Source organism: Peromyscus maniculatus, chromosome 5, assembly GCF_049852395.1.
Source record: "Peromyscus maniculatus bairdii isolate BWxNUB_F1_BW_parent chromosome 5, HU_Pman_BW_mat_3.1, whole genome shotgun sequence".
Taxonomy (NCBI): domain Eukaryota; kingdom Metazoa; phylum Chordata; class Mammalia; order Rodentia; family Cricetidae; genus Peromyscus; species Peromyscus maniculatus.
Window position 1 is genome coordinate 31,607,932 of NC_134856.1, and position 21,906 is coordinate 31,629,837.

Below are 21,906 nucleotides of genomic sequence, written 5' to 3' on the forward strand. Positions count from 1 at the left end.
AGAGAGAGAGAGAGAGAGAGAAGAGAGAAGAGAGAGAACGCAAGAATGCATTGCCGGCTAAAGCTTAAATCCAGCCACGTGTTTTCTCTTGAGCTGAATCAAGGCTTGGCTTTGGCTTCCTTAAGCTCCGACCACGTGCGTTGGCTTTACAGGCAGGGGCCCTGTTCGGCAGGGCAGGCCTGAGTTGTTTGTAGTATTGGCTTTAAGTAAGTAGCTAATGGTTAGTCCGGCCTGAGTCCTAGTCGACCTGGGCCCAGGCTAGGGAGCAGGCCGCCCTTGCAGGAAACCAGGAAACCAGACCTGCTGCCAAGCCAAGCAGTTTTTAATGGATTCTTGTCACGTTGGGCACCAAATGTAGCTGTAACCAACTGTCTTATTAAATAAGAAACACAGAACCAATGTAAAAGAGAAAGCCAAGAGGTCAGAGCTCAGAGCTAAAATCTCACCCTTCCTCCTGCAGTGGTCCTACCTCTCTGAAAGAGAGCTACTTCCTGTGTGTTTGTCTTTATATAGTCTTTCTGTTCTGCCATCTCATTGGTTATAAACCCAAACACGTGACTGCCTCATCACTACCTGTAGAGCGCTCCAGGTCTTAAAGGTGTATGTCTCCAATGCTGGCTGTATCCCTGAACACACAGAGACTTACCTAGCTCTGCCTACCAAGTGCTGGGATTATAAGCGTACCCCACCACTGCCATGCTCTTGCTATGGCTCTAATAGCTCTGACCCCCAGGCAACTTTATTTATTAACATACAATTAAAATCACATTTCAGTACAAATAAAACCAGTTGTCAATTTCACCAGCATATCTACTTTATTTGTTATTTTTTTTTCTTTTGGAAATAACTTTTAATAATTTCTTTTAAAAATAACTCAAACTCAGTATGTCAAAAATTAGCATAAGACTTTCCCTGCCAAAATCTTAAGTTTCTTGTTTTCTGTGTTACTATACTTCATCCAACCACAAAAGCATGATGCGTCAGAAGCATCTTTAAATAATTTCTTGTCTTCCTGACTCAATCACAAAAGCTATGGCTATTTAAAGTTTTTGGTATCTCTTGGCATATTTCCACTCCTTCCCATTTCACCACAGCCACCAAATGCCTTGATACTCTGATCAGTCATGAGGACAAGAACTTCCTAAATGCCCTATCCACTGGTACTCTGACCACCCTCTCCAACCCAGTCCTCCACAACAGCCACAAAACTGTTCAACATAAAACACCCATCTTGTTGAACATTACTAGTAGACACATCAATGGTTCTCTTTAAATGAAGACAGAGTGCCTACCTCATATTTCCTGTATTCTAGCTTCTCTCTTCTAATTCCTTCATTTTTCCATGTTCTTTCCCACCAGGAGTCTTCAAACAAACTACTCTTCTGTTGAAAACAAACTTCCCTCCTTTCCTAGCTTAATTAAAGACTGTTTATCATGTCTACCATCCCTGACAAGACCAAAATTGCCTATTATAATAATGACAACTTTTTACCTCTCTGTCAGTTACAATTTTACATTGATTTATGTAATTGTTATGTAATCAACATCTATCTTCTTCTTTAGAATATATTAGAGGGCCATGTACAATATCATTCAATGTAATACCAACACAAAGAATATTTCTTGACACATGGTAAGCACTTTTAAAAAATTCTGTGACCAAAGGCACCATGGAAGAATGCCACCATCCCTGTGATGAAGTCAACTTCAATGCTGATGAAACACATGATATAGTCAAAGAGTATGTTGATAGAGACTTAGATGAGAATTACAGTCCAAATACCATCAACTAGAGGACTGCAAACAGTGGAACAATTGGGTTAATTTGGGAAAAGCTTTTAAATACAATGTGACCTGTACAGTGCTCTACAAGAGTGCATATAGGTTTCACATGGTCAGCTCATGTTTTGGTTCCATCTGATGGAACCTGTGCTATAAGATAGGAGAACCATACTATGAATTGCATCATTAATGATTTTGAAATCACAAATTGTCTTGTAACCAACAAAATATGTTGGACTAAAGCTATTAACTTATATTTGTGAGTGTATTCTTTCTAAAAAAAAGTAATATTACTTTTTAATGTACTAGATGACAAGTGTGCAATGTGCTTCAAAACTATCAACAAAAAAATGAATATTGTAAGCAAAAGTCTAATGAATAGAAAATTGTCAGATTATGTCATATTATATAAAGCACCACTTAAAGATGTAAATGTTAGCCCAAAGTTATGAAGAAATATGAACTAACATAAGAAAAGAATCTTATACAAGCCTTTCACTAGCATTATATACCAATGGGGGAATCTATTTAGATAATACATTATCTTTAAACTAGAAAACCTAACAGGGATAAATATGCGCACAATAGTCTGCAAGGGTAAATGCAGAGAAAATTGTATGAGTTAGCTAATATTTTCCCAGTTTATTTTCATCTTTTCCCTTGATTGAACTGTATGTAATGTTTAATGGACAGTAATGTTGACCTGCCCCCTCCATGTTATAGTAGCAACACTGACTAGTCTGTTTAGTTTTCCTGAGAAATGGTAAATCCATTTTTTAAAAGTCTTATTTCTTGCATTTACACTTGAAGTCAAATTAAATCTGATAACCCAGATTTCCTCATTGAGTATTAGATAAACATGTGATCAAGAGTATATGACTCAGATAATAGCCTCACAGTCCACTCATTCCAGGAGGAACAGGTATCTGCTGAATATGTGGTCTGCATGTTTCCCTGCCAGGCACAGCAGCTCTCCACGTGCTGTTCAAGTGCTCAATTTCTTTTGGCAGCTGTTCACTTGGGAAACTAGTGGCTATGTTTGAAGAAGAACAAGTAAAAGGAAAATAGTCTGGGCCTCCACAGAAAACTAATCAAAAGGAAAGCACTTATTGATGACAGAATTATAGATGTAAGTTTTTGAGTTCCTTTTGACAAAGTGAAACACATAAAATATGCATCTCTTACTTAAAGGCCTTATTAGCAGCCTTAGCTCTACAAGTAATATCTTCTATCATTGCTTTAGTTACAATCCTGTGTGAATAACTTAAAATACTTTTGTGGAGTTGAGGCTGAGTGGAGTAAAATATACACTAAAAGTGAACAATCAGTGGCAGGTATCTGATATCTCAGGGCTTATGAAATATAGCTAAATTTATTAAGAAAATCAAAGAAAAAATTAGGGTACAAATGCAAAGTCACCAAATGCACCAAATGCAAAGTCGGTCTGCCATTTAACCTTGAAAATGATATCAATTTTGAATACCATCACTGACACCCAATCCATGTGAGAACTGGAAGCATGATTCATTGAATTTGTTGGGGAAAGGAAAGCTTACTATTAATGGCAACAATTTTAAGACAGATTCTTGTATGAGCACCACGTACACAGTTAATATTTGCCAAATAATGAGTTGAATGAAGTGATCTATAGCATTGGCACATTAGAAATTCTTTGTTAACCACTCCTGTCCCTCCTGCCATCAGCCACAGTCTCAGCTGGGCCTCACTCCTCACCAACTTGGCAAAAATGTCCAGGCCTACAGAGACTGAATGATACATCAAGTCCCTCACTGCTGTTTCTAAAAGTACAGTGGGAAGGATAGGAACAACTACTCACTCTCCAAAACTGAGTTCCTCGGCTTCATGAGCACAGAGCTGGCTGATGTCACAAAAATCCAGGATTCTGGTGTCCTTGACCACATGATGAAGAGACTGGATCTCAACAATGATGAGCAACTAGATTTCTAAGAGTTTCTCAACTTTACTGGTGGCTTAGCTATAGCATGCCATCAGTTCTTCCTCAAAAGGCTTCCCAGAGCACATCTAACCCTCCCATTTCCTTCCCAGCCACCAAGTCTTCACAAGGCACCTCCTCCCCTATCCACATGGGCACTAAACCAACCACACCCACCACAACATACAGCCTACTCCTGCCAGCAGAAATAAAAGTGTCATTTTTTAATGTAAAAAAGGGAGCGGGATCCTTTGGCATTACTTTTATGTGGCTTTATGCTGCTGGCTCTTGTGCCTCTGGAGATTATAACAGTGACCAAACTATCTGTGCAGTTAAGGCTGTTTTTGATTATTGTTTTTGAAGCCTCATTTTAAAATAAACAAATCATACCTCCTGAGCGTGCTACTTGATGTTCTGGTTAAAGATCATCTTCCCTTGCTATAAAACAAAAAGTTATATAGAGCTGGGAACATTGCTCAGTCAGTAAAATATCATGCAAGCATATGAATCTGCATTTGAGCCCCAGATGCCCCGTGAAAAGGCTGTGGTGTGCACTTGTCTCCTAGTGCTGCTCATGGGAGAGCCTATCTAAAATTTAGAAGGTGAGCAGCCCTAAAGAATGACACCTGAGGTTACACTCTGGCCTCCACAGTATGTACAAAAGCATACATACAGAGAGAGAGAGAGAGAGAGAGAGAGAGAGAGAGAGAGAGAGAGAGAGAGAGAGAGAGAGGAGGGAGGGAGGGAAGGAGGGAGAGGGAGAGATGTTCAGATATATGTTTGTCTAATAAATATGGAAATCAGTCCTCCACAGTAAGGCAATATTTGCTGTAACTTTGATACTTGGAGAAAGAATAAAATTCATGGGGATAATAAGATTTTTCTGGATATGAGGGGCAATGTTTATGGACTAGTCAAAGGTTTCTTGACTATTTCAAGAATGAATGACTAGAACAGGAGTAGAGCCAGGAATTAATAAATGGATATTTGGGAAGACCAAATATCAAAGGTGATATTAACATCTCATCTACCAACCTGATGTTCATCAGGTCCCAGGAAACTGGGACAAGTTTCACTGAGTACCTATGGCTCCTCCCAGCACTTCTCACACTGCCCCCTACTCTACACCCCTCCAGCAGCAGCAGCTCCTGTATAATCTTGACACCGTAGCCATGCACTCTCTCTTGGCCTCTAAGTCCACAGCTCCTCTCTTTGCCTGCTTGCCTCTCTCCTCTCTTCTCCTCCTCTCTTGCTTTCCCTGACCTCTCTCCCCTCACTGTCCAGTTCAATCTGGACTCTTCCAGATGCCTCTGGCTGTTCTCTCAACTCATATCTACAACAAAACCCTTCTCAACTATACCTGGAACAGTCATGTCCTCATTTTCATTTTATGATTTTAGGGATAATTACTCCTGGCTGCTTCATAGATGACTCCAGCTTTAAGCCACTGTTTGCAATAGATTTGATTACAGTGTGCTGCTGTGGGATGGTCTGTGTGTGCTCTGATTGGTCAATAAATAAAACACTGATTGGCCAGTGGCCAGGCAGGAAGTATAGGCGAGACTAACAAAGGAGAACTGAGAGAACAGAAAGGTGGGGGGAGACACTGCCAGCTGCCACCATGGCAAGCAGCATGTGAAGATACTGGTAAGCCACAAGCCATGTGGCAAGGTATAGATTTATAGAAATGGGTTAATTTAAGATGTAAGAACTAGATAGCTAGAAGCTTGAGCCATTAGTCCAAACAGTTAAAATAATGTAAGCGTCTGTGTGTTTGTTTTATAAGTGGGCTGTCAGACTGCTGGGGCTTGGCGGACCTGGAGAGAAAACTCTCCAGCTACAGTGTGCCTATCTCTGAATCCTGATTTGCTGATTTAGCAGATCTTCATTTCATCTTTCCTCAACTTCCTTCTCACAACCTTCCAGGTGATTTTCCATTTCTACTGTCTTTCCACTGTGTCCTTGGAATGTAAGAGCCACTCAGAATGTCTTGCCTCTCATGTTCTCAATTCTGCCAACCCACAGGCAGAGCACTGAGGACCATTCAGTGTAGATGTAATTCTAAATGGTCTTATTAAATAAGAAACACAGAACCAAATAAAGAGTTAAAAGCCCAAAGACTGAGCAGTAGCCAAGAGTTAAGACCACCTTATCTTACCACTTGCTGCTATCTTTCCCTTGAGAGAGAGACCTTCTTCCTGTGTCCTGTCTTTTTATTGCCTTTCTGTTCTGCCTTCTCATTGGCTGTAAACCCATGTAAGATCTATAGCATAGGAAGAAAAAGGAAGTTGTGTCCAGGTTAGGGAATAATAACAAGAATAGAGAGAAGTAGTTTTGCGATCAGAGCATCAGGTCTAATCCTCATGGGAGGTGATATACAAAACAGCTGGCTTGATGTGGAGAGGAGGTAAAGCCCAATCCAAGGCATAGTGCAAAGACTCAGTAATTATCAGCTGGGTTTATAAGAACTTCTCTGAGTCCCCAGAACTTTAAAACTAGTGGAAGCTAAGACTCAGTTCTAATCCTCATTGCATGATGCTGAACCTGCTGATAAACATCCTGCCCAGAACATCTGTAAGATGAGGGGCAATCAGGGTAACATCTGGGGACTCTGGACAGATATATCTACAAGGGCTAGAATATAGAAAAGGATACAACTTTCAGGCACTAATAGCTCAGGTTGAGATGTGTGGTTGGATGTGTCTATATTCTGAAGGGTTTTTGAAAAGCAGGCCAAGCACATGGGAACTCATTCATGTTTAAGATATTACTATATTTTAATCTGAAAGGCAATTTGGTACTGTGGTGATATTATAGAGGTGGTGTTCAACAAAATTCAAGTTTTACTCCACTATTTCATTTTCTATTATTCACTTAAATATAAAAGTGACTGTCTTCATCTCCATGTCTATGGACCATGCATTCTTACCACCCTATTCACACTTGCTTTGCATTTCTTCAGAAGCTTAGCACCGAGTGCTCTGTCATCTAACTCAGAAAAGAAGAAAAGGAAAAATGAATTAGCCTTTATCTTGAAAAGTCCTGTGTGTCGTGGCCATTGTCTATCTTCAGGACTCATCTCCTGTCCCTGTCTAACTTGACAGACCAATATTTATGTTAGTAAAATATATATATATTTTTTTTTGCATTTTCTAAACAACACTACAATCTTACACCTGCTATTCACATTTCTGCGGTCTTCGCTGGACTTTCCCTCCTTAGGATATTGATGGAGACCCAAGAATGACAGTGGAAGATTTAAAGAGAAAGTGTTTGTCACCACCTAACCTTGACCTTTACTCCTTCCACTTCTACATTCTTTCTCTGCTTCTAGAGGAGACCCACCTTGAATGTAAAGTACCTATATCTGATAAATAGCTTATTCAAAATTGCAGCTTCTAATCTTAAAACACATCCAAAGAAAACCTAAGATGATATCCAGGTTACTCTCAAATATTTAAAGAATTGTCTTTACCAATATGCCAAGGCTACTTGTAACAGTTCTGTCTCAGAATTCTGCTGATTTCACTGATGAAAACTGTTCCTACAATAGTCCTATGGGTTTGCAAGTAATTGTATATATCTTTAAAATAAAGTTGAAAGTACATTATATTACCTGGTGAGTTGTAAAACCCTTAAATGGTGTAATACAATTCTAATCAAGATAGTATCAAATTGTTTGATTCTAACTACCAGAATATGAGTCTTTGAAATAAGATTGTCTGACATTATTCTTCAGTGCTCTTCCAAAACAATCATTTTGCATACAAAGCTTCTTAAATCCGAGGTGAAGAGCATATGCGAGCCACAGTGATCTTTTTAGAGCAGTGGTTCTCAACCATTCCAATGCTCTGACGATTTCACACAGTTCCTCTGTTGCGGTGACTCCCCACCTCAACCATAAAATTATTTACTACTTTATAACTGTAATTTTGCCACTGTTATAAAACTTAATATAAATATTTTTGGAGATAAAGGTTTGTCAAAGGGGTCAAAACCCACAGATTGAGAACCATTGTCCTAGAGAATGCCCATACTCTCCTTCCTTTCTGTACAGCTCTGCTCAACAATAGATTCTCATTGCCTAAGGATGTATTAATGGCAAATAGGAGAATAAATATATTTCATTGCTCTTCTAGTGGAGTAACATACTCCGTGGCCCAACTATGAATTACTACAACTACGAGAAGAGATGAACAGCGTGCAAGAAGAACACAAGAATGGGCTTCCATACTACATCAAGGTCAACTTACATTTTAGTTCCTTTCTAAAAATATATTTAAAACCTATAATCCAGTCTACATGGACACTTAGATATACTAAATGCAATTTTAACACATGGAAGACGTTAGATTAGCGTCACTGCCTTGTTTTCATTTTATTCAAATACTGGACCTTAGCTTTTTTTTCCCACCCCATGAATATATACTAACTTCCTTTAAATATAGACTTGGTGTTCTGTTTTTGTCTGTTTTGTTGTTGTCTAACCTATACACAATTAAATTCACCATTTTAATTGAATAACTGGATATGAGTTGACAAATACACACAGCAGTGTTACCACCACAATGATGCTATTAATCTCCAGTACCTTCCTAAATTCCCATTTGTCCCTTTGCAATCAATCCCCAGATCCTGCCCTCTGACCTTCACCAGCCACTAGGCCATTTTCATATACACAGAAGTGCACAGTATGTAATACAATATGCCTGACTTCTTTCACTTACCAGAATAATTTTGAGATTCACACATGTTGTTACATGCATTCACTCATTTCAATGCTCAGCACTACACACACACACACACACATACAACATACCCTTGCCCAAATATATCACTATCAGTTTATTCATTCTTCAGTTGGAGCTATTTGAATAGTGTGTATATTTGAATATGAGTCTAAGGAGACATGGATTTTTATTTTCACTTGGTAATCAAATGTTCTTTCTAAAAATGCCAGGTTACATATATGTACATTTATAAAATTTTCAGTGCAAACACTGCAATATTGTAGGTGTGTCTACTCTTCTCAAGGTATGATATGCAATTTTATAAAAATAGATGAGTACATTAAGATAGAGCACAGAAATAGGATTGTATTGAGATTATTTGAATACTGGTTATACAAGTTGGCTACTTTTATCTTTTGTTTATGTTAAACAGATTATTTCTATATAGTATGAATGAATTAGCCTCAAAATATTTATAGTCATTTCCTTTATTGAGTGTAAACACCATATATTCTCAAGTATAAAATTAAATAAATATTTACAACTCTATGTACTTAATAATGTATATGAGTACTAGAGCGAAATGATGAACATGTCTATTGCCTAAAATTTTTTCTATATCACTAGATAATCCTCCCCTGTGTCTCCTTACAGTAGCAAGGCAATGGTTGATTTGTTTTGGTCACTAAAGATTAATTTGCATTCACTAGAGTTTTATGTCAATGAAATCATATTGGTACTCTTTTATTTGAATTTCTGCTTAACACATACTCATTCTAAAAGTCCAACCACTTTGAATATATCAGTATTTATTGCTGAGAATGGGCATGATGGCTCATACCTGTAATCTAGTCTTTAAGAGACTGAGACAGGAGGGTTGTCATGAGTTCTAGACCAACTTGAGTTATATAATGAGTGAGTTTGAAGCCAGCTTGAACTATAAAGTAAGGCTCTGCATTTTTAAGGTATTTTATTGCTGACAAATATTTCATTGTATGAATATACTAGTTTGCTTATTAATTCTCCTATTTGGCTTTTGGTTGTTTCAACTTGAGTCATTATAAACAGTGAAAGCTATTCAATTCATGTTGACTGGAAAACAGAAGAAGAGACCAAGTTCCCACAAGCCCTTTTAAAGTCATTCTCTTGATGACCTAAAGTCTATTATAAGGCCCCACTTACTAAGTGTTTCTACCAGTGATACTAATCTGAAGCCCATGCCTTGAATTCTGTGCCTTTGGAGAACATTCCAGATCCAAACCATAACAACCACATATGTGAGGGAAAGATCTGTTTGTGTAGGTCTATACCATTATCCCACTGTCTTTATTACTGTACATTTATCATTAGTCTGTGAAATTTTGATAAGTTGCTTTGACTGTTGTAAGAGTTCTCTTTTTACTTCTTTATCAATTTATGAGAGAAAACAATTGAAATTTTCAATGAGATTATATTGAATTTATTTGAAGAGACGTGGCATCTTCAACTTTGAATCTTTTCACCCATGAACATAACTCTCCATTTTTATAATGGTTCTTTACATTCCCCACCTGATGTTCTACCAATGTCACTTGAATGTATTTTGCAGTATTTATCACTAAGTATTTCTTGTTTGTAATATTAGAAATGGTCATTTTTTTCCATTTCAGTCTAATTTTTTGTTAGTACTAAAAGCACAATTGTTTGTTGCTTACTGCTCTTGAAGCTTAAGTTGGGTTATTAATTCTGCCCATTCAATAGCGCATCAAGAAAACAGTGAACATGAACATGCACATCTTTGTTAGATTCCTGATAAAAACTGAAGCACTCAGTTTCTACCAATAACTATGTTACTATCTGTGGTATCTTATAAATGCCTTTATCAACTTGAGGAAGTTACATCTCTAGTTTTCCAAGAGTTTGCGTCAAGTGTGGGTGTGAGGTTTTAGTTAAATACAGTTTTCCATGTCTACTAAGATAGTCTTGTGGTTTTTATTTTTGTCCTATGAATGTGGTCAGTTATACTGAATGATCATTTAAAATATTAAACATATCCACTTATGACATGACATGAAGTGTGTTTGTGTGGAGTATGCATTTGTGAGCACATATGTGAGTGGACCTGTTCATGCACCTGTTGAAGCCTGAGCTCAGTGTCATGTCTGTGGTTCTGTATCTTATTTGACAGAGTCTCTTAATGAAGCTTGAGCTCTCCAGTTGCATGGACTTCCCGACCAGCAAGACCTTAGCATCTTCCTGGGCTCTGGCTCCCAGCCTGAGATTACAAGTACATGCCACAAAAACTAGAAATACACATGGGTTCTGGGACCCCAGCGCAAGTGCTCATTATTGCACAGTAAGCATTTTCCTCCTGAGCCGTCGCTCCTGCCCCTGCCCCTCCAGCCTCACCATCTACGCAGTGTTGACTCCATGTCATCTGTCTTTTGACTTTGATGATGTAGATTGGGAGTGAGGTTAGCCTAGTTTTCTGTCATGTTGGCTAGTTTCTATTGCTATGTCTTCAAATTCACCAGTTTTTTTCCTACAGATTCTAATCTGTTGATCCCACATAGTACTTTTTATCTTAGATATTTTATTTTTCTTATATACAAATTTAAGTCATTTTATCTTTTAAATTCCTACATAGGTAGCATCGTTTTATGTAACTCCTTAGTTGTGCTCAACATGGTCATAGCATTTTAATAACCTTGTCTGCTAATTCTATAATCTTGATCATTTCTGACTTGCTTTTTGTTTATTTATTTGTTTTTGCTTTGTTTAATTCTAGGATTTCTTGTTTTGTTTTAGTTTTTTGGTTTTAGTTGTTTTGTCTTGCTTTGTTGTACAAGCTGATCTTGGAATATTCCTACCTCCTTCGCTTGAGCTCCGGGACTACAAGCTTGCACCACCACGCCCAGCTTTCTGAGTCAATTTTAGTAACCAACTTTTCTCACCTTAAGGCTGAAATTTCCTGTTTCTGTGTATGCCTAGAAATATTTAACTGATGAAAAACATAAATTTTCTTTCTTGGATGCTTTATGTTATTGTATTCCTTTAAATAACTATAACATTGTTTTACATAAAGTTGAATTGCTAGGAAATTATATGATACTTTTATATTTCCTTTTAAATATTTTTTAGGTAAGATTAGAACAATCTCTAAGAGTTAGCAAACTATAACCATGGACCAAACACAGATCACAAATTATTTCTTCATATTACCCAAGAACTAAGTATGGCTTTTAGTTTTTAGGAGGGGCATATGTGTCATCTGGGGGTCTGGAAGGAAGGAAGGTGAAGAGAAACAACCAAAGCCATCACACACAAAAGGCTAAAATGTTTATCACCTGGACCTTTGAGCAGAAAGTTTGTTAACCTCTCCTCAGGGCTGACATCTCCCCATTCTCAAGAAAAGGCCCTGGTGTTTATTCTGTGCCCCTTGAGGACTGCAAGGCTGTCTGTGCTGTAATAGAAGGAAGAACAATTCTTAGCCTGTACCATATGCAGACTGTTTCCTTGGAGCCTCTTAACTAGTCTTTTCCTGGTCTTGACTACTTTTCTCATGTACATATTCTGTTGGTATCCAGTTCAAATAGGAGGAAGCCATGACACACTTCTGAATCTGTCTCTGTTCCTGTTCATATTCACTGTTTTTCTGATTCCAACCCTTTTAGTCATCTGTGACTCTCAGCTACATCTCAATTCAAGAGAGGCTTCTGGATGCCCCCTCCCAGAACTGCAGCCTAGGAATTCTCTCTACACAGTAAACTTGGTAACCAGCATGTACTTACCATGTTTCTTTCACTATTTCCAAGGGATGAGTGTTGCAGAAAACCACTGTCATGTTTTAGCTCATTATTCCATTCCTTTGGGTTTTCAGTTGTCCTTAGTTAAAGAATATTCAGAAGAATCAAGGGAAGAATTTAAAGAAAGGAAAACAATAAACACAGCCACCAGTTTATTCTTTGTAACTACTTTTGTCTGTTTATCATTGATTTCACCTTACTTTGCCTTTAAAAAACACAAAAATTTGTTGATTTCAGATAAACAATAATTTTTATTTGTAATGTCCAATTTTAAATTGTTTGTATAATTAGCCTCATTCCCTCTGAATCCTTTTGTTGCTAGTCATAAAGTTTGAATCTAAAGACATATATTCTGAAATTAATTAATGGTTTAACTCAAGGGTAGAACTCACACCTACCATTCACCTACAGGGCTCCGGTTTTGATCTTCAGCATGGCATAAAAAAAGTAAAAGGATAAGAAGAAAAAAGAAAATATATGTTCCAGCAAAATATAATTTTAATTTATTAATATTCTGTGACATTTTTAATGAAGGTTATGATGGGGGAAAAAAGGTTTGAAACACTGTTTCGGCAGAAATACTCATCGTGTTGTTAAAATCTAAAAATGTTTTCAAAGATGCAAAGGAGCAAAGTCGAGGTTAGAGTTCAAGAGTTAACCATATGGTCAAGAAACTAAATGTCAGCACCAACAGAAGATTGCAGTAGCTCATTATCTTTCAGATAAAGATATTCCTAGCCCTGTTTCCTGAGTTAAAGAATTACATTAGTATCAGTTTGAACCACCCCATACCATCACATAATTAAATAAAATGTAATGTGGTCATCACCTGTGTTTAGACACTATCAGAATATTCTTGGTCCTCTATGGAACTTCACCTGGTCGATCGCTGTGTTAGTTGTTCTTCTCACCACTGTGACAAGCACCAGACAGGAACACCTTAAGGGAAGGAAGGTTCACTGGCTCCTGGTGGCAGGGGTGTCATTCCATGATGGCAGGGAGGGTGAAGCAGTGTAATTCACAACATAACAGGCCAGGAAGACGGGGGGGGGGGGGGGGGATCACAGGAAAGTCCAGGGCAAAACACAATGGACCACATATGCCTGCAGTGACCTTCTTCTTCCAGAGGACCACCAACCACTTTTACCACCTGCCAGTGGTGCTATATGACCCATCCAATCAAAGTACGGATCCACTGAAAGTCCAAATCTTCATATTCTAGGCGTCAGTGGAAAAATCCATGAAAGACACGCCCAGAAGTGCACCTCACTGGCAAGGCAGTTCTCAGCCCAGTCAAGCTGGCAACCAAAATTAACTATCTCAACTTTTTTTTAAATTTTTTATTTTTATTATTTTCTTCAAACTAGACCTAAGCCAGGGAAGCTTTTCCTTTTAACAGTATTAGCATTTGCCATACTCTAAATGGCCTCTGCATCCACCCACAATGAAACAAGCGGCATGAAGTTACACCCAGGGGTTGATTTACAGTATCAATAAATTTGCTGTCTCCAGCAATCTCCTGACTACAAAATCATTAACTAATTAAATTAAAGGGTAAAATCACAAAAGACTTCCTTATTTAGGTCACAGTAAACCCAACAATGAAGAGAACAATGGCAGTGCATTAAATATTTCACCAGAAAAAAAATAAAACAAACAAACAAACAAAATCCTTAGGCCCTTGGCTGTGCAATTAAGTAGCTTCAGATCCATTAAAGTCAGCTTGTGTTTCTTTACTATAAAATATTTATTCCCAAAAGCAACTCATCAAAATGTAAATAATTAAAATTCTATATGAAAGATCTATTTTAAAAGTTTCATTGCTTATCAAGTAAAAAGGCATTTCCTCAGAGAGTAAATTCTGAAAGCCATGTTTTTAAATTGTTAATTTGGAAACAAAATCAAATCTTTTAAGTATGTGCATCACTTTGTGTTTATTACAATCTCTGGGCATAAGGTATGTGTACAAAAAAAAGGTCTGTTCATGACTCAACTCATCACAAGATCTCACAGAAACACAATATATTATTTTAATAAAAATTATAAACAGTTTTCATGAGAAAATCCATAAGAATCTAATCACATATTCAAAATCAAGAGGCAAAACATGAAGTAAACTAATACATTTAAAGGGTAGACTGGAGTTATAATTAATTTAAAATTTAATACATAGCAAGTCAATTCCTTAAGCAGTTTTATTTTAAAACAGCTGGTATGTTCTGATAAAGCAGAGCAACGCAGAGCTAGAGTGACCTCAGTATAGTGTGAGCACAGCACAGACTTGTATTTGTTCAAACAAACAGAAGTCGAGAAGTCTTTTCAATATATACCAAGATGATTAATAGCTCACTTGCTGGAAACTGCCAAACCAATTTTTTCATCATTTTTAAATTCTCAAAATATTCTAGTGATGTTAGTAAAGGAAGATTTTGAAAAGTAAATACAACACATATCTTAGAGTCACTTGTGCTGTGTCATTTATAGCCCATAAGAATAAAAAGAGAACAAAATAAATTTGCCAGATGTACTAAAATAACCTAGCAAAATAGTTCCTCATCAGCATAATTACCAACAGTCACATAGAACATCTGTACTTTCAGGAAACATTCTTTGAAAAGCATCTAAGAATTTCTGGGGTCAAATAAAAGCATTTGATTTACCAATTTTGCCTCTGTGATTTGACAGTTACATAGGCCTATTTCAAATATTATGGAGAAATTTAGGGTACTTTTGGAAAGATTTGCTTGGTAGTAATTGTGCATATCTTAAAAAATTATTTCTTCCAACTGTCTTCCTAAAGACCCTCCTCAGTCACAATCCTAGGTCATCGTAAGAGGCGCCTAGGCTAGTCAGTGCCTGGTACAGAAAGAGATGCTCAGGGACTGTAATTTCCTTCCCTGCTCTGCCTAACTTTGCACTTTGCTGTCTCATGCCTTACTATGCTTTCCCTGTGATAATTCCTGACTCTGAGCCCCACCACAGAAGGGTGGCTAGCTCAGGCTAGGCTGCTGTGTGAGCAGCTCTATTTTTAGATTTGCCTAATCCATTGACAAATCTGAGTAAGTGTGTTGAAATTGGGGGATTTAATTGCAATAGAAGAAAAAGATGTCTCTTCTTCAGGATTAAAATTCTATCCTGTTTTCCCTTTCCACAGTGAACGCATGTTCTCCTGTAGTGTCTCATACAATAACATCAAGATGCTTGTTTCAAGTCCTTCATCTCCATTATACCAAGGACCCAATGAGTCTCCTAGTCCTATGAATCCTAACTGCCTCTCCTCTTTGTTTTCTCAGAGCCTCTGCTATGGAATCCTGTTGGCCTCCTGAAAGCAGGAGCCAGCACAGCATTTTCTAAATTACAAATGAAGGTTTGGGGGTGTAGCTCAGTTGACAGCACTTGCTTAGTATACCAAAAGCTTCAGTTCAATCCCCAGCACCATATCAACCAGGCATGATGGTGGATGCCAATAATTCCAGCACTTAGGAGGTAGAGGCAAGGAGAGCACAAGTTCAAGGACATCTCTGACTACATAATTTGAGGCCAACCTGAGCTATATGAGACTCTTTCTGATAGATAGACACACACATATTCACATACACGGTGGAGGTGAGAACAAACTGAATTACAAATAAGACTGTTAATTCTTACGTAAATGTTCTGAAGCTGTCCCATCATCTAACCAAGGATGAGAGAATACAAGAAGCTCTATCATCTACACACCTGTCTTTTTGTCTCATCTCCATTTAGATCTAGCTTTTTACACCAACCAATGTCCAGATTGTATCATGGTCTCTCATAGATGTATGTTGTTCCTCTGTTTGGAATGATCTTTCTTCCACTTTGGTTCTAGAGTTCAGCTGAATGGTCATATTCTAAGTAGGACTCTTTCTGAAACTACAAATATTGGTTATTAACTCTCTACAGGCCAAAACTCTTTAAACAGAACTTGACTATGTCTTTTATCATATTAGCATAATAGTTTACATGTTAGTTCTGATTATGTGGGCCTGCAGGGAGATGCAACTGAATTGTTTGTATATCTCTAGGACCTACACAATGCCTTCCCCATGTAAAGGGCTTCATTCATGGGTGCAGAGTTCTTACTTTTGTTTTAGTTTTGCTTTGTTTTGTTTTTTCTTTAATAGCAAAGAGGAAAAAAATAAAGGTAGAATGTTGTGAAATATTATTTTAACTAGGGAAAATGTGTAATTTTTGTTTATGCTGAAATATTACTTTTACTGTGCAAAGGTGTGTTAGTTTTATTTGTGCTGCATTTGTTTAATGATGTAAAGACGTGTTGCATGTGTTTTATCTTGCCTGCCTAAGGCACCTGATTGTTCTAATATAAAGCTGAATACCCAATAGCTACACGGAGAAAGGATAGGCAGGACTGGTAGGCAGAGAGAATAAATAGGAGGAGAAATCTAGGCTTGAGAAGAGGAACAAGAGGGGAAGGAGAGAATAGGGAGATACCCAGGGCCAGAATCCAGGTATCCACTAGCCAGACATGAGAGACAGTGAAAGTAACATATACAGAAGGGGAAAAAGTAAAAGCCCCGAGGCACAAGGTAAAGAGAAACAGATTAATTTAAGTTAAAAGAGCTAGTCAGAAACAAGTACCTAAGGTAGGTACTTCAAAACTAATAAGTCTCTATGTCATGATTTGGGAGCTGTTTGGTGGCCCAAAAGAAAAAGCCTGGTACAGTAGAAGAATTAAGTGCATTTAGGAGTTAAATAAAAGACATTTAAAATGTAAGGAATAGTCATGGCATGTTTTAGCTGAAGTACAGCAGTCAGAAGGGAGCAGCAAGAAGTACTATTAAATATAAACCATGAGGCTCAAAAATTTTAGCCACCTGTAAAAGACGGCTGTTTCAGACAAGTGTGGAAGTTACTGATATCAAGATGAAATCATTCTTGCCAGACCTACGCAAACTAGAGTCCAGAAAGAGTTAGAGTGGAAAACCCACCCATCTGAGAGGATTCAGTCTGAGAGGAACACTTTGTCAGAGACTTTCTATAAAAAAGAACTTCCTTCACACTCCACACTCCCCATGTCTGTCATTCCTCACACATATGCACGATTCTATAATGGTGGACTACAGCAAACCAGATACAATGACACAGACATCTAGCCAGCATCCAACAGCACCTCCACTAGCGACAGGCTCATGCCAACCAGGGCATCAGTGCTCATAGAAGTTTCTCTAGCTTTACCTTTAAAAGCACCTTCATCCTCAACCTCTTTTTTTTTTTTTTTGAATATACAACATAGTTTATTGTGGTGTGCATATTTTCACTGAATGGACACACACACACATACACACACACACACACACACACACACACACACAAGTTTGCTGTGGTACACATATTGTTGCAGGGCTGTACCAGTCCCAGATGAACTTAATCTGTAGATAAACCTCTCTGTGCACTAGTTAGGTTAACAATATCTAATTCACTTCAGAGTTTCTTCAGCAGAGGAAAGAAGAAAACTAAAAGGCTACAGAATAGGTAATAATGAAGAGTGGAGGGCGGCGATGAGGAAGAAAGGGTGAGGAGGAAGACACCACATGGGAAGACAAGAGAGATTTGTTAACGGACTAAACAAGGAGAAAGAGAAAGGAAGCAAGAAGTGAAAATGACTCAGAATTTTCCAGGCTAAGTTAACCGGAAAATTCCAATGGTAGACAACAAAGAGAATAGCCATTAAGGAAGATGGAAGGCCTGTTCTTTTCTGGGGACAGACAGAATGGGAGTAGATCTGGAGGAGAGAAGAGGTTGGGGGAAACTGGGAGAAGGGAAGGGAGGGGAAGCTAAGGTCAGCTAATGTATTATATGAGAGAAAAATAAATAAAAGTTTTTATAAAAAGATGGAGAAAATTGACTTTAAAATAAAAAGACAGCTAGCAATTTCCAGCACTGAGAATTAAAATGATAATAATATTAATAGTATATTCCATAATTTACAATTGTATCCATTAATAATTTTGTTGATCATTATTACTGTTATACTTCCTACAAGGAAATATAAAGCCAGGGGAAAGGTCAACAAAACGAGATGATGTAACATTTAAAAGGCATGAGTTCGGGAAATGCTCCCAGTGTCATCGTGAGCTCATCAATGTCATTCTGAAGTAGGAGTGGAAACTAATCAGAAATTTACAACACAGGCAGGAGGTGGGAACTGCAGGTAAGTGCTGAGAAGGAAGAGTTTGCGAGGGAAAATACTGGATAAAAAGGAATTCCTAACTGGATTAGGAACCATGTAAAGTTTGCACCATTTAAGAGGAGTGGGAAGGAACCATTTATAAAGCAAGAAAAGCTGTCTCCAGTGCTTCTGTTTCCTTACAAATTTACCACAATATGATAGATACATTGCCAGTTCCCTTAAGTAAGAAACTACAGAGAAATCTGTACTGGTGTGACACAGGCCTTCACTTGTAGACTCTAAATATCTGTTTCTGAGCCACAAGCTCTGAGAGCAAAGGAAAGGTTATTGCAAAAATATATACCCTCTTACTGAAGATCATAAATGTCCACCATCCTTTCATGGTAATGTTTTCCTTTGTATTTAGTATTTTGACATCTTTTAAAAAGTAAAATAAAGCTATAGGTGTGGCTCTGTAAAGAATGATTGCCTAGCATGCACAAGGTCCTTGGTTACACCCTTAGAACCTCAAAACAGTCTAGATGACATATTTAATAAAATCTTTAGATAGGATACTCATCAAATTATCATATTAAATAGTGTCCGTGCAAACTCGGATTATAAAAAGGCCAGATGACATGCAACAGACCTAATAGTCAGCATTTGCCAACTCATCCCCTGGAAGAATTCACACTCTTAAATTTAGCACAATTCAAAGCAAAATTAGAACAAAGAGCAACAATTGGAAATGCATGCAGCTTACTGATAGCCCTCACCATTTCATAAACAGAGGGTGCTCGAAACCTGCCCTTCAGTTCATAATAATAGCCTGCCAAGGGCTTCTAAAGCAAGCAGGAAAGAATGGGGGAGTGAACTTGTGGTCTGAGGAGGAGATACTGTATATTTGGAAAATTCCATTTAAATAACCCAGTTGTAACAAATCCCCTTCCTAGATCCCTATTCTCGAAGACTGAAAAGCAGTAATTACAATGGGTGGGCTGAAAAGGCGACTAAACATAGATTGACAGATAAGCCTTCTAGAAGAGGCATCCCCTGTACTGCATTATTCAAACAACAATGTCTTTATTTACATAGCAAAGTGGGTATATTGTGTTCGGCAATGCTTTTCAGTAAGTAGAAACATGCTGCTAAAAGAATAGCCCACCACCACAAGGAACTTCTAATTTAAAGATACAAAACCAGTGACAATTATTTCTGTAATCCCCACAGAAAATAGTGCAATGGCTTTCTCCATGAGCCTTCCAACCCAGAACATAGCAACTTGACACGTGCCACCCCATATGGGCAGACTGCTTCTCAGAATGAGGCCAGGGACTTAGGAATCCAAGCTCTCGCATTAGAAATAAGGAAGAAGTGGATATGAAATAGCTTTGAATCAAAGTAAATTTTCAAAAAAATATATAATCAGTCTCGGGAATAATCTTATAAATGTCTGTGTCTTTTTGTAATGGGAGCATTTTTGGAAGTTTTCTGCTCTCTTTTGTATTCCTGAAATGATCAGAGAGCCGCTAGCTAAGAATGGCCAGTTCAAGGGTGTTTGAATTGTATTGGGGCTTTTTTATCACTCTAAACTGCTCTAAACATGTTTCTGTCATGAGAGCTGACACTGGCCGTGAGAAAGCACCTCTCTGATGGCTGGCCACCAAATCCACACATGGTGCATGCGTGCTACCTAAAACCACAAGTGCGAGGTGGATCCTTTACATTTAGCTGTTACCTCTGTGGGCCTGAGACTCCTCCTGTGTCAAACTGACGAGGACAGGAGTTAGAAGTCATACAGACTTAGGGGCAGGAACCTGAAAGAGAACTCTCATCCTTGACTCACAGAAGGAAAAGTCCTTTGTTCTACCCTGGCCAAAAGCAAAAAAAAAACAAAAAACCTTTGATTTTTTTAATTAATATTAATTAAATTTATTCATTTCTTTTACATCCCAACTGCAGTTCCCCCCTCCTCTCCTCCCATTCCCTCTCCCCAGCTCCTCCCCCCACCAAATCCACTCCTCCTCTCTTTCTGTTTAGAGAGGGAGAGGCCTCCCATGGATATCAACAAGTCAAGTTGAGGTAAGACTAAGCTCCTCCCTGTTGTTGTTTTTACTCTTTTTTTTGGGGGGGGGCCTGCCACCCAGCTCCCAAATAAATCACACACAGAGGCTTATTCTTAATTATAAATGATGGGCCTTAGCTTGACTTGTTTCTTGCCAGCTTTCCCTAACTTATCCTGTCTACCTTTCGCCTCTAGGCTTTTTTTTTTCTTACTTCTGTATATCTTACTTTCACTCTTACTCTGTAGCTGGCGAGATGGCTGGTCCCTAGTGTCCTCCTCCTTCTCTTTCCTCCAGATTTCTCCTCCTATTTCTTCTTTCTGCCTGCCACCCCCACCTATCCTTTCTCCTGCCTTGCTATTGGCCATTCAGCTCTTTATTAGACCATGAGGTGTTTTAGACAGGCAAAGAATCAGTTTCAACAAATACTACATAAAAGAATGCAACACATCTTTGCATCATTAAAACAAATGTTCCACAGTATAAACAACTGCAACACATCTTAAAATAATATTCTACAACAGGCCCCCTTGTATTAAGCCTGAACAAAGCAACCCAGTATGAGTAAGAGATTCCTGGAAGCCAGCCAAAGCATTAGGGCCAGACCCTGTTTCTACCACTAGGAGTCCCACAAGTAGATCAAGCTACACAACTGTCACACATATGTAGCGGGCCTAGGTCTGTCTCATGCAGACTCTCTAGCTGTCAGTCCAGAGTCTATGAGCTCCTATGAGTCCAGGTTAGTTGTTTCTGTGGGTTCCCTTGTGTTGACCTTGATTCCCCTGGCTCATACAATCCTTCCTCCCTCTCTTCAACAGGATTCCCCCAGTTTGGGCTAGTGCTTGGCTGTAGATCTCTGCATCTGTTTCCATCAGTCACTGGATAAAGGCTCTCTGATGACAATTGGGATAGTTACCAATCTGATTATGGGAGATGGCCAGTTCAAGCTACCTATCCACTATTGCTAGGAGTCTTAGCTGAGGTCATCCTTATAGATTTGTGGGAGTTTCCCTTGTACCAGATTCCTACCTGACCCCAAAATGTTCCCCCATCAAGACATTTCTTTCATTACTTTCCCCCTCCATCCACACCCCCTATGTTCCGATCCCCACCGGCCCCCACTCTACCCAGGAAATCTCTTCTATTTCCTGTTCCCAGGGAAATCCATATGTCACTCTTTAAGCCCTCCTTGTTACTTAGCCTCTCTGGGTCTGTGGATTATAACATGGTTATTCTTTACTTTACAGCTAATATCCACTTATTAGTTAGTACATGCCATGTTTGTCTGTCTGGGTCTGGGTTACCTTACAAAGGATGATTTTTTTTTCTGGTTACATCCATTTGCCTGCAAATTTCATGATTTCATTGTTTTTAACAGCTGCATAAATGTACCACGTTTTCTTTACCCATTCTTCAGGTGAGAAGCATCTAGGTTGTTTCC

General features: G+C 38.3%; 2 pseudogenes; both read left to right on the forward strand.

Moving 5' to 3' along the window:
* The first annotated feature begins 1,670 nt into the window (after positions 1 to 1,670).
* LOC121829677 (dynein light chain Tctex-type 3 pseudogene) lies at positions 1,671 to 2,045 on the forward strand (annotated as a pseudogene).
* Positions 2,046 to 3,526: 1,481 nt separating this feature from the next.
* On the forward strand, positions 3,527 to 3,948 carry LOC102915664 (protein S100-A11 pseudogene; annotated as a pseudogene).
* Positions 3,949 to 21,906: the final 17,958 nt, after the last annotated feature.